The sequence below is a fragment of the Leptonychotes weddellii genome, chromosome 7, assembly GCF_054177405.1.
Source record: "Leptonychotes weddellii isolate Sample4059 chromosome 7, ASM5417740v2, whole genome shotgun sequence".
NCBI lineage: Eukaryota > Metazoa > Chordata > Mammalia > Carnivora > Phocidae > Leptonychotes > Leptonychotes weddellii.
In genome coordinates, this window is record NC_138375.1 from 131087723 (window position 1) to 131102280 (window position 14558).

At 45.3% G+C, this 14558-nt stretch overlaps 1 long non-coding RNA gene across 1 annotated transcript in view; it reads right to left on the bottom strand.

Moving 5' to 3' along the window:
• LOC145722767 (uncharacterized) overlaps nt 1-8944 on the bottom strand; it is a 93721-nt gene extending 84777 nt beyond the window's left edge. Inside the window, exon 1 of the long non-coding RNA XR_014147285.1 lies at nt 8488-8944. This is a non-coding gene — a long non-coding RNA (uncharacterized LOC145722767). The remainder of the gene's footprint in view (nt 1-8487) is intronic.
• Between the last annotated feature and the right edge of the window lie 5614 nt (nt 8945-14558).

Consider the following 14558-nt stretch of genomic DNA (forward strand, 5'->3'; position numbering starts at 1 on the left):
CAACACATAACTGGTATCTGAAGTCATGGGATGAGGTCGGATCAGGGAGGAAGAGAATCTGGATAAAGAACAGGACCAAAGACTGAGCGCCTGGAGGACTCTTACTTTCAGAGATCTGCTGAGGAGCATCAAGACTGAGGAGGAGGGGCCCAAAAGGTGGGGAAAACCAGGCTTACCATGTCACGGAAGCCCAAAGAAGAAAAGCATTTCGAGGAGGGAATCATCAACCATGTCCATCGCTGTTGAGAGGTCAGTGGTGGGAACAAAGGGAGAGGGAATGGACAATGGACCCTGACAAGGTATAAATCACTGGTGACTGTGACCAGGAGCTGCTTCACTAGAGCGGTCTGGATGAAGCCCCATCCATTGAGTTAAGGAGAGAAAGGAAAATGAGAACAAGACAGCAAGTACAAGCAACTCTTTCAACCACTTTTGCTGCAAAGCAGAGATGAAAATGAGGCAGGAGCCGGAGGGGAACAAGAACCCAAGGGATATTTGTTAATGCAGGACAATGATGACAATGAGGCATTTTTTTATATGCTGTTGTAAATGATTTTATTTTATTTTATTATTTTTTTTTAAAGATTTTATTTATTTGGCAGAGAGAGACACAGCGAGAGAGGGAACACAAGCAGGGGGAGTGGCAGAGGGAGAAGCAGGCTTCCCATGGAGCAGGGAGCCTGATGTGGGGCTCGATCCCAGGACCCTGGGGCTTAACTGACTGATCCACCCAGGCGCCCCATAAATGATTTTTTTAAAAAGATTTTATTTATTTATTTGAGAAAGAGAGAGCATGAGCGGGGTGAAGGGCAGAGGCAGAGGGAGAAGCAGACTCCCCACAGATCAGGGAGCCCGATGCGGGGCTCAATCCCAGGACCCTGAGATCATGACCTGAGCCGATGGCAGATGCTTAACGACTGAGCCACCCAGGCACCAGAAAATGATTTTTTTTTTAAGATTTATTTATTTGAGAGAGAGAGAGAGCATGCAAGGGGAGGAGCAGAGGGCGAGGGAGAGAGAGAATCTCTAGAAGACTCCCCACTGAGCATGGAGCTGGACACAGGGCTTGATCCCACGACCCTGAGATCATGACCTGAGCTAAAGTCAAGAGTGGGAGGTTTAACCGACTGAGCCACCCACACGCCCCGCAAATGATTTTTAATAATCTGCTAATTAACATTTACTCAGCATTTACACAGGGCCAGGCACTGGCCCCCATACTTCCTTATATTGCTCATTTAATTATCAAAACTATCACCATTTTAGAAAGACACAGAGAAGTCCATTAATCTGCTCAAAGTCACACTGTTTGTTAGTTGCAGAGCCAAGATTTGAAAACCAACAATATGAGCTGTTTACCACCGCACTAGAAGATGCAAGAAATAAAGCAAATACTTGTAGAAACATGGTCCCTGAGAAAGTGAGAGAGGGTGACTCCAGAACGCAAGCAGAGGGATTGGTCTTAGAAACCGAAGCAGGATCAAGTCCAAGTCAGGATCCCTGCTCAGCAGGAAGTCTGCTTCTCCCTCTCCCTCTGCCACTCCCCTCTGCTTGTGCTCTCTCTCTTTCTCTCAAATAAATAAATAAAATATTCTAAAAAATAAATAAAATAAAAGCTAATAATTTTAAAATAAAAACTTAAGACTTTCCCTGCCCAATGGGGAGACAGATATGTAACCGGCAAGTGATCTGGGTAAGCGCTCCGAACAGATCCTCGAACTCAGGAGGGACCGTGTGGTGTGGGGTTCGATTCCATCACGCTCCATAGTGTGACCTAATGCTCTTGAGAAGCACATGCAGGACACAGCGGGGACTTAAGTGAGGAACCACAATTCTACTGTGGGAGGGAACAGGAAGGTCTTCAAGGCAAAGGATTCTTGAGTTCACACCACGGACGGGGTTTTGAAAACGGAGTAGGTTAGTTAAGGCAACTAGATGGAGTGGATGGTGAAGAGCATTACAGAGAGAGGGCAAACAGGAGCAACCAGAGGTTCCAGAAGGATCCACAGCAGCTGTTAAACTTAAAGATCCACGAACAGTTCCTTATGGCTGGAACAGAAGTTGCGAGGTGGGTCAGTACAGGAAACGAGGGTGGGAGAGATAGATGAAGGGCCTTGTACACTAAGACAAAGAGCTCCCTCGGACTCCAAAATGTGGAAGGAGGGGGAGGGCACAAAACTGGAGCCAGGAAGACCCACTATTCACCTCACAGAAAGAAGAGGGTCTAAGCGAAATCAGGTAGCTGTAACAGAGAAGAAAAGCACAGGGCGGCCTGGCTGGCTCAGTCGGTAGAGCACCTGACTCTTGATCTCAGAGTTGTAGGTTCGAGCCCCACGTGGGGTGTCGAGATGACTTAAAAATAAAATCTTAAAAAAACAAAAGAAAGAAAAGTGGAGACAAACTAAGCAGAAAAATAGGGAGTGTGCAGTATTAACAGAAATAAGTGACAGAATGATGAGCAGTAAAGTATAAAAGAAAAACGAAGGGCGCACCTCAGTCGGTTAAGCATCTGACTCTTAGTTTTGGCTCAGGTCATGATCTCAGAGTCCTGGGATCAAGCCCCATGTCAGGCTCCCTGCTCAGCAGGGAGTCTGCTTGAGATTCTCTCTATCTCTCTCCCTCTCCCTCTGCCCCCCACCCTGTCTAAAAAAGGGTGGGGAGAGCCTCTGCCAAAACCAAACCAAAAGTATATGGAGAGTTAAAGAAGAAAAAGAAGGAGGAGGAGGAGAAAGAAGGAGAAAACAAAACGAAAAAAGATGGGTCAATTACAGCTAACTTCAGAGAAATATAATGAACAGGGGAGCATCTACTCCTTACAAAGTTTTGGTTGCAGAAGCAAACCATTTGGAAGGAAATCAACTGGCCTTTGGGTTATTAGAGGTTACGACCAAGGAAGGAACAGCTGGGTAGGTGCCAAATAAGGATACTGGGCGCACCCTTTATCAAGTATGAAAATACAAGGGTGCCTGGGTGGCTCAGTTGGGTAAGCATCTGCCTTCAGCTCAGGTCATGATCCCAGGGTCCTGGGATCGAGCCCCACATTGGGTCCCCTGCTCAGCGGGGAGCCTGCTTCTCCCCTCCTGCTGCCCCTCCCCCCACTCGTGGGCGTGCTCTCTCTCTCTCTCTCTCTTAAAAATAAATAAATAAAACCTTTTAAAAAATAAAATAAAATAAATATGAAAATACAAGGAATGGGAAGCAGAAGGTCACATGCAAATAGGTAGCTCTACAAGTCTGCCCCAGGGAGGTCCCAGATGGGAACTACCAACGTGCTAGGATGTTCCATGGCATCGCAGCTCCGAAGGGTTCCAATCCAGTCCATGTGGACAACACACCATCTCCATAACACCAGGCGTAGTTTACAGCTTGGTTCCACAGCATGGAAGGAACCAAAGGTGAGGAAAAGGGGAACGTTCGTGCTCCTGAGGCCCTGGGGCAGACCTAGGCCAAGGGACCAATAGTAGCAGTGACAGAACTGAAAAGGGGGATAGGAGAGACAATCTACAGGATTTGGTGCCTGAATGGATTTGCTGAATGAGGGGGAGAGAAGGGTCCCAGTTGAGATGCATGGAGAGGGGTGGATATGAATTCCCAGGGGATATGATGCCTCTGGGGAGGCTAGCGAGGCATTGGGCACATGTGGGGGTCAGGGATTCCGGAGAAAGGTCTAGGCTAGAAAAGTGGGTTCTAGACATCGGGACACCATGCGGGGAGCCGCCAGATCCAGCCACACAGCAAGAGCAGATAAAAGAAGAGGATCCAGCCAGAGGGACCTGCAGACATCAGTCCAGGAGATAGAGTATCTGGGGGAGGACTGGATTTCAAGGAGACCAATTAACCAATAATGTCAGGGTCAAAGCTGGTTTCGTGCTTTCACGTTAACATAGTCAGTGAACAGAAATCATTTTAATAAATACATTACTGTTCACTGAAGACAGCCGATACAAAGCAGGCATGATGAACATTTCTAACGGGAACACATGCATAACAATAGCATGACCTTCACGGGAGAGCAGCTTTTAGAGACAAATCCTCCCCCTGTGCTCTCCCTTCTCTTGCAATTTTCTCCCCTGAACAATTTTGAATCATTAAGAGGCACAGCTTCTAATTAACCTAGTAATACCTCCTAATTACTGCATGTGCTCAAGTCAAGACTTTGAAATCTCTCTAGATTGCACAGTCATGAGACGGCAAAAAAAATTTTTTTTAGTTAAATACAACATAATCTTGATCAAAAATGGATACCTTCCTTCTCTAAGCTTAAATAATAATTAATAATAAAGACACTCCTCATATACACTCTTCTTCTATCACCAAATTTCATTGCTTTTGAGGGAAGTGAAGTAGAGAAAGAAATATTAGGGACCCATGGGAAAAGCTAACTGATAAGTTAACAATTGACCAACTGCTCTTGCAAAAATAAAAACTGCATCAAGGGGCACCTGGCTGGCTCAGTAGGTAGAGCATGCAGCTCTTCATCTCGGGGTTGTGAGTTCAAGCCCCTTGTTGGGTGTGGAGCCTACCTAAAATCAAAAAATAATTTAAAAATCAATAAATAAATTTTTTTAATTGTGCATTGAATAACTAGAAAGAGATGCATCATATTTCTTCTGACTCTCCATAACCTCAGAAGCCGAATATAGGTGCTGAAGACCCTAAAGTGTGTGTTCTCATTTCCTATAATCAAGCCAGATTTACAACAAGTGGGAAATTTCTTGACTGCAGTGGACATGATATTTAGATCACATATGTTTGTTTCTACAGTTTCATACAACCTCTACACAGGGAAGCCCAAAATACTCTCCTACCCGACCTCATTAAGGGTCTTCAAGGTTGACACTTTCTGCCACAACAATTTTGTGATTTTTGAGACATTTTAGGGTCCCTAGGACATAGGTTCTCAAAGTCTTCCCCAATGCCTTCCTGAATATTCCTGAGGGATAATGACCCCCTCCCATCTGTGAAACAGCTCATACAGAACCGATCCCCAAAGGGCACAGGTGTATCAAGGATCTGAGCGTTTCATCTGACCCACTATTACCCTCCCAACTTCTAGGCACTTATGGGACATAATTTTTTTTTTTTTTTTTTGAGAGAGAGAGAGAGAGAATGAGCATGCGTGCACACATATGAGCTTAGGGGAGGGGGGAACCGGGGAGGGGCAAGGGGAGAGAGAGAATGTTAAGCAGGCTCTACGCTCAATGTGGAGCCCAACACAGGGCTCAATCTCACAACCCTGACATCATGACCTGAGCTGAAATCAAGAGTCCGATACTTAACCAACTGAGGAGCTAGGAGCCCTGACATAATTTTTTTTAGCTAAGCTCTACATCCAATGTGGGGCTTGAATTCACAAAGGATAGAGTACAGTGAAAAGCCCCCCCTCCAAAAACTTTCTGCTTCAACCCTCTTTTCTCCACTAGCTAAAAGTTCGCTGACATTCGTCCAAGTCACTGGGGAACAAGGACAGCTTGCATCCCATTATCATTTTTCCTCAGCTTCCATCTTTACCCCATGCTCACTGTGAACAGAGAGCCTGCTGGGGAAACCAGACAGGAAGGCAAACCAAATAGAAATACTGTACGTGTTTACCTGGCCACATGATTTTATTCCTCCACAAAAGTCTCACGTGACACCAGAACCAGAGACGGCTTTAAGAGGGGGCACGATAGGGCGCCTGGGTGGCTCAGTTGGTTAAGCGACTGCCTTCGGCTCAGGTCATGATCCTGGAGTCCCTGGATCGAGTCCCGCATCAGGCTCCCTGCTCGGCGGGGAGCCTGCTTCTCCCTCTGACCCTCCCCCCTCTCATGTGCTCTCTCTCATTCTCTCTCTCTCAAATAAATAAATAAAATCTTTTAAAAAAAAAAAAGAGGGGGCACGATATGATAAATTACTACAGAGTCGTTACCATCTTTGTTATTACTGGCAAACAGACACAACCTTGAGAGCATCCTCAGGAGCCCCAGCATAACCGAGGCTGACAGCCCGCACACAACGTGTCCAAGCTGTGAAATTGTACATTCTGCTCCTGGGGGATTAGGACTCATGTCTCAATAAAAACCATTTCTCTGCTGATCTGAGCCCCAAAGTGGTGGAGGGGAGCTTGGAACCCAACCGACAGCAACATGGTCACCTTGGAGTCAAAGCGATTCACCCTTTCCTTTTTTCTTAGAGCGGAAAAAGAGTGGCAAGCCGTGGAGAAAACATAGACTGTGGCCATGGCCATCGAGGGTAACAAGACTACCTTCCCCTTAATCTAAAGTAAAGCTTTTCCTGTGGGGTCCTTGGAATTGAAGTGGGCAGGTGGAGTCTGTCTGCTGGGAAGCGCACTTTAGCCTCTGGATCTGCGGATTCTGCTTCTGGCATTTCAACTCCCTGAGAGCCAACTTTTTTTTTTTTAAGTTTTTTGTTTGTTTGTTTGTTTGTTTTAATTTGACACAGAGAGAGACAGCGAGAGAGGAAACACAGCAGGGGGAGTGGGAGAGGGAGAAGCAGGCTTCCCGCCGAGCAGGGAGCCCAATGCGGGGCTTGATCCCAGGACACTGGGATCATGACCTGAGCCGAAGGCAGATGCTTACCAACGGAGCCACCCAGGGACCCCGGGAGCCAACATTTTGTACTCCCCACCAGACGAGAAGCTCAGCCTTTGGCTCTCCCGACTCTCTTCTCCCCACTCCCACCCACCTTCTCCCACACAATTCAGTTCATCACAGCTTTACTGAGGACACCCTATGCAGTGAAAGTGCACAGCCTGGCCAACCTGACTACTCTGCAGTCAGACATTCCTTCAGAGGACCAGCTGGGTTGATCCCAGTTCCCTCATTTCGAGGGAATCCAAGCTCTGAGAGTGAGAGAATGTAGTCCACTCACGCGAAAAATGAGGTTTATATATGTGCTTACGTATTCACATTTGTGCCCACAAATATATATATACACACACACAGGTACACAAATACACACAAGCATATAGAAATACCCACAATGATCGCTGACTGCCTCCTTTACCTAGAGGACTATGGAGCGTCACCACCCCCACTCAAGTACCATTTCAGGACATTTTTGCTTTTTTTGTGACATCTTTTTCCCCATCTGCATTAACCCTGACACTCATCTTACCCAGATTTCATCCCTAGAGCAATGCTGCAGAAGAAACAACATTTTGTAACATACTCTAACTGTTGCCCACGAGGAATTTATAACTAACCCAAAAAGCATCTCTACCACTGGAGAACCAAGGGCTAAACACGTCACAAAACACCCAGCCTTGGGGGTTACTTGTCTCCTGGCAGGTTACTTGGCAGGTTACTTGGGGGTTACTTGTCTCCTGGCAGGTTCTGCTAATTCAACCAAGAGGACGTTGACATGCGGTTATTAGTGACTTCAAGTATCCCACTAAACACTCAGCTATGGTACTCGGCTCATGTCAGGTGACTTTTGCAAAGGTCCAGGGTTTTTGATAGAAATGATCTCCGTGATCATCAAAGTGCTAAAGACAGCTACCAGTCAGCCCAAGGCTCCTTTTGCTTCGGCATTCATTCCAACAGAGCTCTGAAAAAAATGGCTGGGATTTTAAAGGACAAATTTCCCAGGCAGGCAGCATGAAAAGACAACAGATCGCAGGTGGGTCTTTCCTGCCCCACTCACACTAGGCAAGCGCTAGGATTGGTCTCTGTGGGGTTTCCTAAACTGTTGTTTGCCTTATAGGAAAAATATTAGCCTTGCCTTAAACAGCCTGGCTTAATACTGATGGCCATTCTCAAGGGCAGAGCATTAGAGTAAGCTTCCTGTCAGGGGTCCGCATAGATTCATAATGACACCATCTACACACAATGAACCCCCAACTGTACACGGGGGCACATACATCCAGCCACATCCAGCCCAGAGGCACACACACCGTCCAGAGAGCTCATTCCTAACCACAGGAGGGGACTGCAGGCTGATTTAGCCGTTGCTCCGTAGGATTTCAAAAGCCACTCCGTTTGGCTGCTTTTCCATCAAATGGAAGAAAACCGCTTAACCTAGATTTTAAGCTTTAAATCCCCATATTCCTTCTCTGTGAGAGAGAGAAGTGAGGACTCTGCCTTGTCCGGTTTTACTATATTGCTAAAAATCACCCATTAAAAAAAAGACCAAAAAAGCTGATTTCTCTTTTAGAAAAGGCTGGGTTAAGAATAAGCTTTTAAAGAAAATAAAACCGGGCAATCAGGGAGACTCTCCCTGATTAAGTCCTGGGTGTTTTGGAGGGACAGGGAAATTCACAGCAAGGGGGCAGAAGAGACTGAATTGGTGAAGCCGCAGGATTAATGCGCTGGGGTGGGGGCGGGGGGGACGGAGGACCCCCCCCCCACGCCGGGGACGCGCGTGGGGTGGGGGAGGTGGGGTTCCACCCGCCGCCTGAACTCCAAGCAGGGGTGCAGCTGCCTCTTACCTTACCACCCTCCTCCGTCTGCATCCTGATGTTTCCCCGGCGATTGCCTAACAGCTTACCTGTTTAAAAACAACCGTGTCCTTCGAAACACTTCAGCCACCAACAGGTGAAAGTGATTGGTTCGACCTTAACGAGGAGGGTGAGGGTGGGGGGTGTTCTTTAATCCTTCTGTTTAAAAAAAAAAAAAAAAAAGGCTTTCCTGAATCAGAACTAAGGTAAAAATGGAAATCTGTGCATACTCTGGTTACTGGGCAACCTGAACGTAAGGGCTGTGTCTGCCGGCATCCTAATGTCCAACGGCATGAAAGATGCAGTCAAGAAGGGGTTTCCCTTTTGTGCAGCCTCTTTAGTCCCTGGTCCATTCATTCATCCCTATTACTTGGTTTCCAAGTCAGTAACCCAGATTTCTGCGGGTTGTAATACTCGTCTCTGCGGGGAAGGAAGCTGCCGCTAGGGAATTCACCATCACACATTTTAAGATGAATCAGTGGTTTGGTTTTGTGTGTGTGTGGTTTTTGTTTTTTGGGGGTTTTTGTTTTGTTTTGTTTTGTTTTGCTTTGCTTTGTTTGCAAACCCCTGGGAAACGTGTGTTAAAAGGGAAAAAACAAGGACAGGGGAGGCGAGGGGAGCATTGTTCCTGGCTGCCCGCAGGTTCCTTCCCCTGGCTCTAGGAAATCTGCAATGTCATGCGGATTTCACCGGAACCTCGCCGCCTGAGGCTTGTCACACTGCAAATCCATCTATAAATAATCAGCCCGAACTGGCAACTGCCTGGAATAACAGTACAAGAGAAGAAAGGGGCTGCCGCAGGCCACACCTTGGCTCCAGCTTCTTGGAGGCTCCAGCCCCACGCCCACCCCAGGCCAAGCCCCTGGCGGGGTTCTTTCTGGTTCCTTCTACTCCCTGGAGTAGAGATAATATCCTAGGCTTGCTTCTGTTGTTGCCGTGTTGACTTTGCGAGTTAAAGGAATAATTTGGAGACTACTGGAGAGCCACATGCTGAAATCCAAACTAGAAACATTTTTTTAAGTTACTATTTTACTCTTGTCTGCAGAAAAAGGCTGCATTCTCTCCCTAGGTTTTTAGGCTGAATATCAGTGTTTCTTTTTTTTTTTTTAAGATTTTATTTAATTGACAGAGACACACACAGCGAGAGAGGGAACACAAGCAGGGGGAGTGGGAGAGGAAGAAGCAGACTCCCCGCTGAGCAGGGAGCCCGATGCGGGGCTCGATCCCAGGACCCTGGGATCATGACCTGAGCCGAAGGCAGCCGCTTAACCGGCTGAGCCACCCAAGCGCCCCTGAATATCAGTGTTTCTTACAGTGATTCTGTTCATCCCCAATGACTTTTGTCGATTGCAACTTGTCAATTGCACCTGGCCCACCTTCCGGAACTTTGGACGGAAAAAGAGATAATGTAACATCGTAGCTAAATAGCCATTGGTGCATTAGTCAGTTTAACTCTGCCAGCACCAATCCTAATTCCCTTCAAAATGTGTTATGTAACCTAGCAGTTTTTGCCTTTATGAGCCTGCGCTCCCTGCTTGTGTCCAGGGCACACTTTGAACTTCAGTCCAATCCCTAAGACCCCAAATGAACGCTTTAGTTGCTTTATAGCCTCTTCTCCTTGGTCAGTAATGCTTTACTATAAGAAAAATATGGTAAGGACCTAAGGGGACATAAGCAATGTGCTATGAGAACTTTTTTTTTTCTTTTAGTTTATTTATTTATTTGGGGGGAGGTGAGGAGCAGAGGGAGAGAGACTCTTAAGCAGACTCCATGCTGAGTGCAGAGCCAAACACTCAGGGCTCGATCTCATCTCACATCCCAGAGACCGTGACCTGACCCAAAACAAGAGTTGGACCCCTAACCAACTACGCCACCTAGGCACCCTGAGAACCTTTTGAGATACAATTATTTCCATCTATGGTGATGAAGAAGCCAAGAAGATTTCAGGGAGATAATGGCATTTGGTCCAGGCCAATGGATGGGTAGAATTTTGATAGAGATGTAAAGGATAATCAAGGCGGAGGAAATGGAGTGACCAAAAGCATAGGGGGCAGGAAGGTGCAAGTGACATCCAGGAATTGGCCAATGGTCCAGTTTGGTCAATACACAGGATACAAGATTACCAATTTCAAATGTGGAATATCGATTAATATCCATAATGATGCCTTCCACATTTCATTCACTCATTCATTGGCCAAATATTTACCAGGTACCCACTCTTCTTGGCAGGGACTTAAGAGAATTTTTTTTTTAATTGTAAACAAGGGGCGCCTGGGTGGCTTGGTCAGTTGAGCGTCTGACTCTTGGTTTCACTCTGGTCATGGTCTCATGGGTCGTAGGATGGAGCCACATGGCAGCAGTGGGCTCCATGCTCAGCAGAGGGTCTGCTTGGGGATTCTCTCCCTCTGCCCCTCGCCCCGTGCTCACTCTCTGTCTCTCTCTCTCTAAAGGAAATAAATAAATCTTTAAAAAAATAAAAGGGTGAAACTTAGCCATTTCACTTAGAACTAGCCATTCTCTCAATTCACTTAAGAGCTGGACATATACTTTTCATTTGAAAGAAAAACAATAGTATCCTCAAACAATACTGTCCAACTTGATGGATAAAAGAGAAATAAAAACACTTGCTGGGTCTACTTCATGGATTTAATGTAAGGATAAAAAATGAGGCAGCAAATGAGAAGTAATCTGTAACCCACAAGCCCTAAGCAAGTATTAGTCGAGTCAGAGCCTCCACGACCCTCTCCCTGAAGATGGCCCCGGCGTGCACCATAGATCACGCGTGGTATTACACCAGGTTGGAAGGCTCTCATAAGCTATTTCTTGGGTTTCGGAAGAGGGTGGGGGACTGTGTTGGTCCCCGGTCAGTCCAGGGACGCAGGACCAATCACAGCAGCAGTGAAACTGAGCGGGTATCGTTGAGAAGCTGCAAATCCGCTAATTGCGTGGTACTTTCATGGAGATGTATCCTTGGCAGTAACATTGAGATCATGTGGCCTCTAGTAGGAAAACTGAATCCAAGGTACGGTAATAGCTGTAAAAGGTGTGTCCATCCACGTGGCCTGACCACAGGAGTCATTTGAGGCTTTATCATTGGTTTAGAGTTATCCCACACACATATTTTGGCTATAGTAATTGAGCCACCAAATGAACAAGGACATTAGGTCAGCATAACTCATTATAGCATCATATTTGCTGAAACTGAGTTACCTAATATTTTTCTAAACCATCTTTGCTGGTCAAAGGTTATTAATTAAAGACAGACAGATAAAAAACAGTCACTAACTGGTTGCTCTGTGCCAAGCACTCTAATTGGTATTTACGTGTTAATTATCTCGTGTCACATCCAAAAGACAGATGCACGTGCCAAGGGGTGTATGATAAAATGCAATGCTTTTGTTTCTTTTAAGTTGTTATAAACATAAATCTCTGGTTGGAACTCGCCCAATGTCCCTTGACCTCTTTTCTCCCAGCATTTTCTAGGACTTTTAGAGGTCATCGGAAAGACTAGAGCAGAACTGAGGATGAGGCCAAGTTTGCAGAGGTTTGAGACTGCTTCTCTGGGGAGTCAACAAGGAGGGCCAGCAGAAACAATTACTGAGGGCAAATAGAAGGGTTTCACCGCAAACAGATCAACATGACATCCTAGCTTCTTCCAGAACAAGGAGAATAAAAGACACAGCCTCAATATTCTCATGGCCTTCTCCAGGAGAAGAAAGAGGTAGCTACAGCAGTAACAACAGATATGTTAAATAACACTCAAATTTAAAGGGCTCCACTCTATGGTACATTCTCCAAATCCACATGGGTGGACACAAAGGTTAAATTCACTTTGTGAAAGAGCTTGCCTTCTTGAAAAATCCACGTCGGTGGAATTCCATGGGTTGGCATGTTCTAGAATAAGGAGGTAGACCTCCTGGTTTGTAGATAACCGACAAATAAGAGATCTGAGGATTTTTTTTAAATTATCATTAGCTAGTTTCACTTATTCTTACCCATAAAAGACCTTCTCTTTTCATCTTCAAGCCAATGCTACAACCTCAGCTCCACCATGACAACCTCCCCACAAAGTTGCCAAGCCCAAAAACCGCAGGATGAGACCCCTAAACCACATTCCCTTCCCAGAACCAATAACCTCCTCCCTTCACGGCTTTTATAAGAAAACTGACATCTTTCTTACTGGGTGTATGCATTGGTGATATTCAGGAAAGACATTTCTTTTAAAGCATACGTTTTAGGATGTGGAAATTATTCATCAAAACCCCAATAACCATTAAGTGTAATACATATAACGCTATGATCATAACAAGGTATTTATTATTTAACCATTTTAAATATTTAGACTAATTAGAGAATCAATTTGAGAGAATATCCTAAGTATTAGCAAAATGGCTTTCTAAAACTGAAGATCCCATTAAGAGATTAGATGTTTTATACACTGATGGAAACTGTTCATTTTTTTGTTGTACCCTGTAAGGAGCACAAATATCCTTCTGTGAAATGGATTTTATTTATTTATTTTTTAAAGATTTTATTTATTTGACAGAGAGAGACACAGCAAGAGAGGGAACATAAGCAGGGGGAGAGTGAAAGGGAGAAGCAGACTTCCTGCAGAGCAGGGAGCCTGATGCGGGGCTCGATCCCAGGACCCTGAGATCATGACCTGAGCCGAAGGCAGATGCTTAATGACTGAGTCACTCAGGCGCCCCTGTGAAGTGGATTTTAGAGTGGTCTGAAGAGCAAATGAGATCATTCATATGACAACATTCTAAAACTACAGGACATAATGCAAATATAAAAGATTGGCTCCCTTCCTATCTTGCCTATTCTTCAGATGAGACTGACTCACAGTGAACAGAGATAAAATCTGAGTCTGTCCCTCTCGTAAATAACATAATGTCTCAATTGCTAAAACATAGTCACTACTGCTTTATGCTAAGGTTGCATTCAAATTAATGTGGCATCTACCAACAGCATCAAATTGAAGTACGCAAAATTGCCAATATTCAGTGGTTTTTAACCTACGAGAGTGCTCATTTCCTGGTTCAACCAAATACAAAGCATTAGCTTTATTTTTAAGATCCTGTAAAACTACAAACTTCGTAAAAATTCATTATTATGGGGCACCTGGGTGGCTCAGTCAGTTACGCATCTGACTCTTGATTTCGACTCAGGTCATGATCTCAGGGTCATGAGACTGAGCCCCATGTTGGGGTCCACGCTCAGCGTGGAGTCTGCTTGGGATTCTCTCTCTCCCTCTCCCTCTGCCCCTCCCCCTGCTCATTCTCTAAATAAATAAATAAATAAATATTTTTTTAATTCATTATTATGATTCTGATAGGATTTGTATTTATAGATGAATAAGCGCTATACTGTTCTACCAAATGGGTCCTCCATAAGAACTTGGAGGAAGGAGATAGGAAAGGGGCAGCTTTTTCAATTGAGTCTGACTGGAACCTACACACCAGGAGGGGACCAGCTATGTAAAGGAAACCCCAGACATAATACTGTCTATGCAAACATGTCATTTGGAGACATGTTGCGATCACCCTGTAATAGGATGTTGAAAGACTCTCTCTTGTCTCACAATTTCAACTAAAGCCCAAAGCTCGGGATAATAGGCACTAAGAACCCCCACATTCCAAAAAGAACTGACAGACACATGTCTACAGAACTTAAAAGTCATGCAACTATCACCTTTGACTCCCCCCACCCTGTAGAAGTGATAGACTCGAAATTCTAGAATTCTCATGTGTTACTGAGTTGTTGGCCTAGCAATGGTTCTCAAACTGAGTGCAAGTTGGAAATGTGAAGAGGCATTTCTGGGAGTGACCTTGGCATTGAATGGGCAGAATCCAAGGATGCTAAATATCCTGCAATATAAGGGAGACCCCTGCACAGCAAAGATTTTTCCCACCCAAACTGTCAGTAGCACTCCTATTAAGAAATACTGGCATAACTACTGGGTATTTACCCCAAAGATACAAATGTAGGGATCCGAAGGGGTACGTGCACCCTGATGTTTATAGCAGCAATGTCCACAATAGCCAAACTGTGGAAAAACCCAAGATGTCCATCGACAGATGAATGGATAAAGAAGATGTGGTATATATATACAATG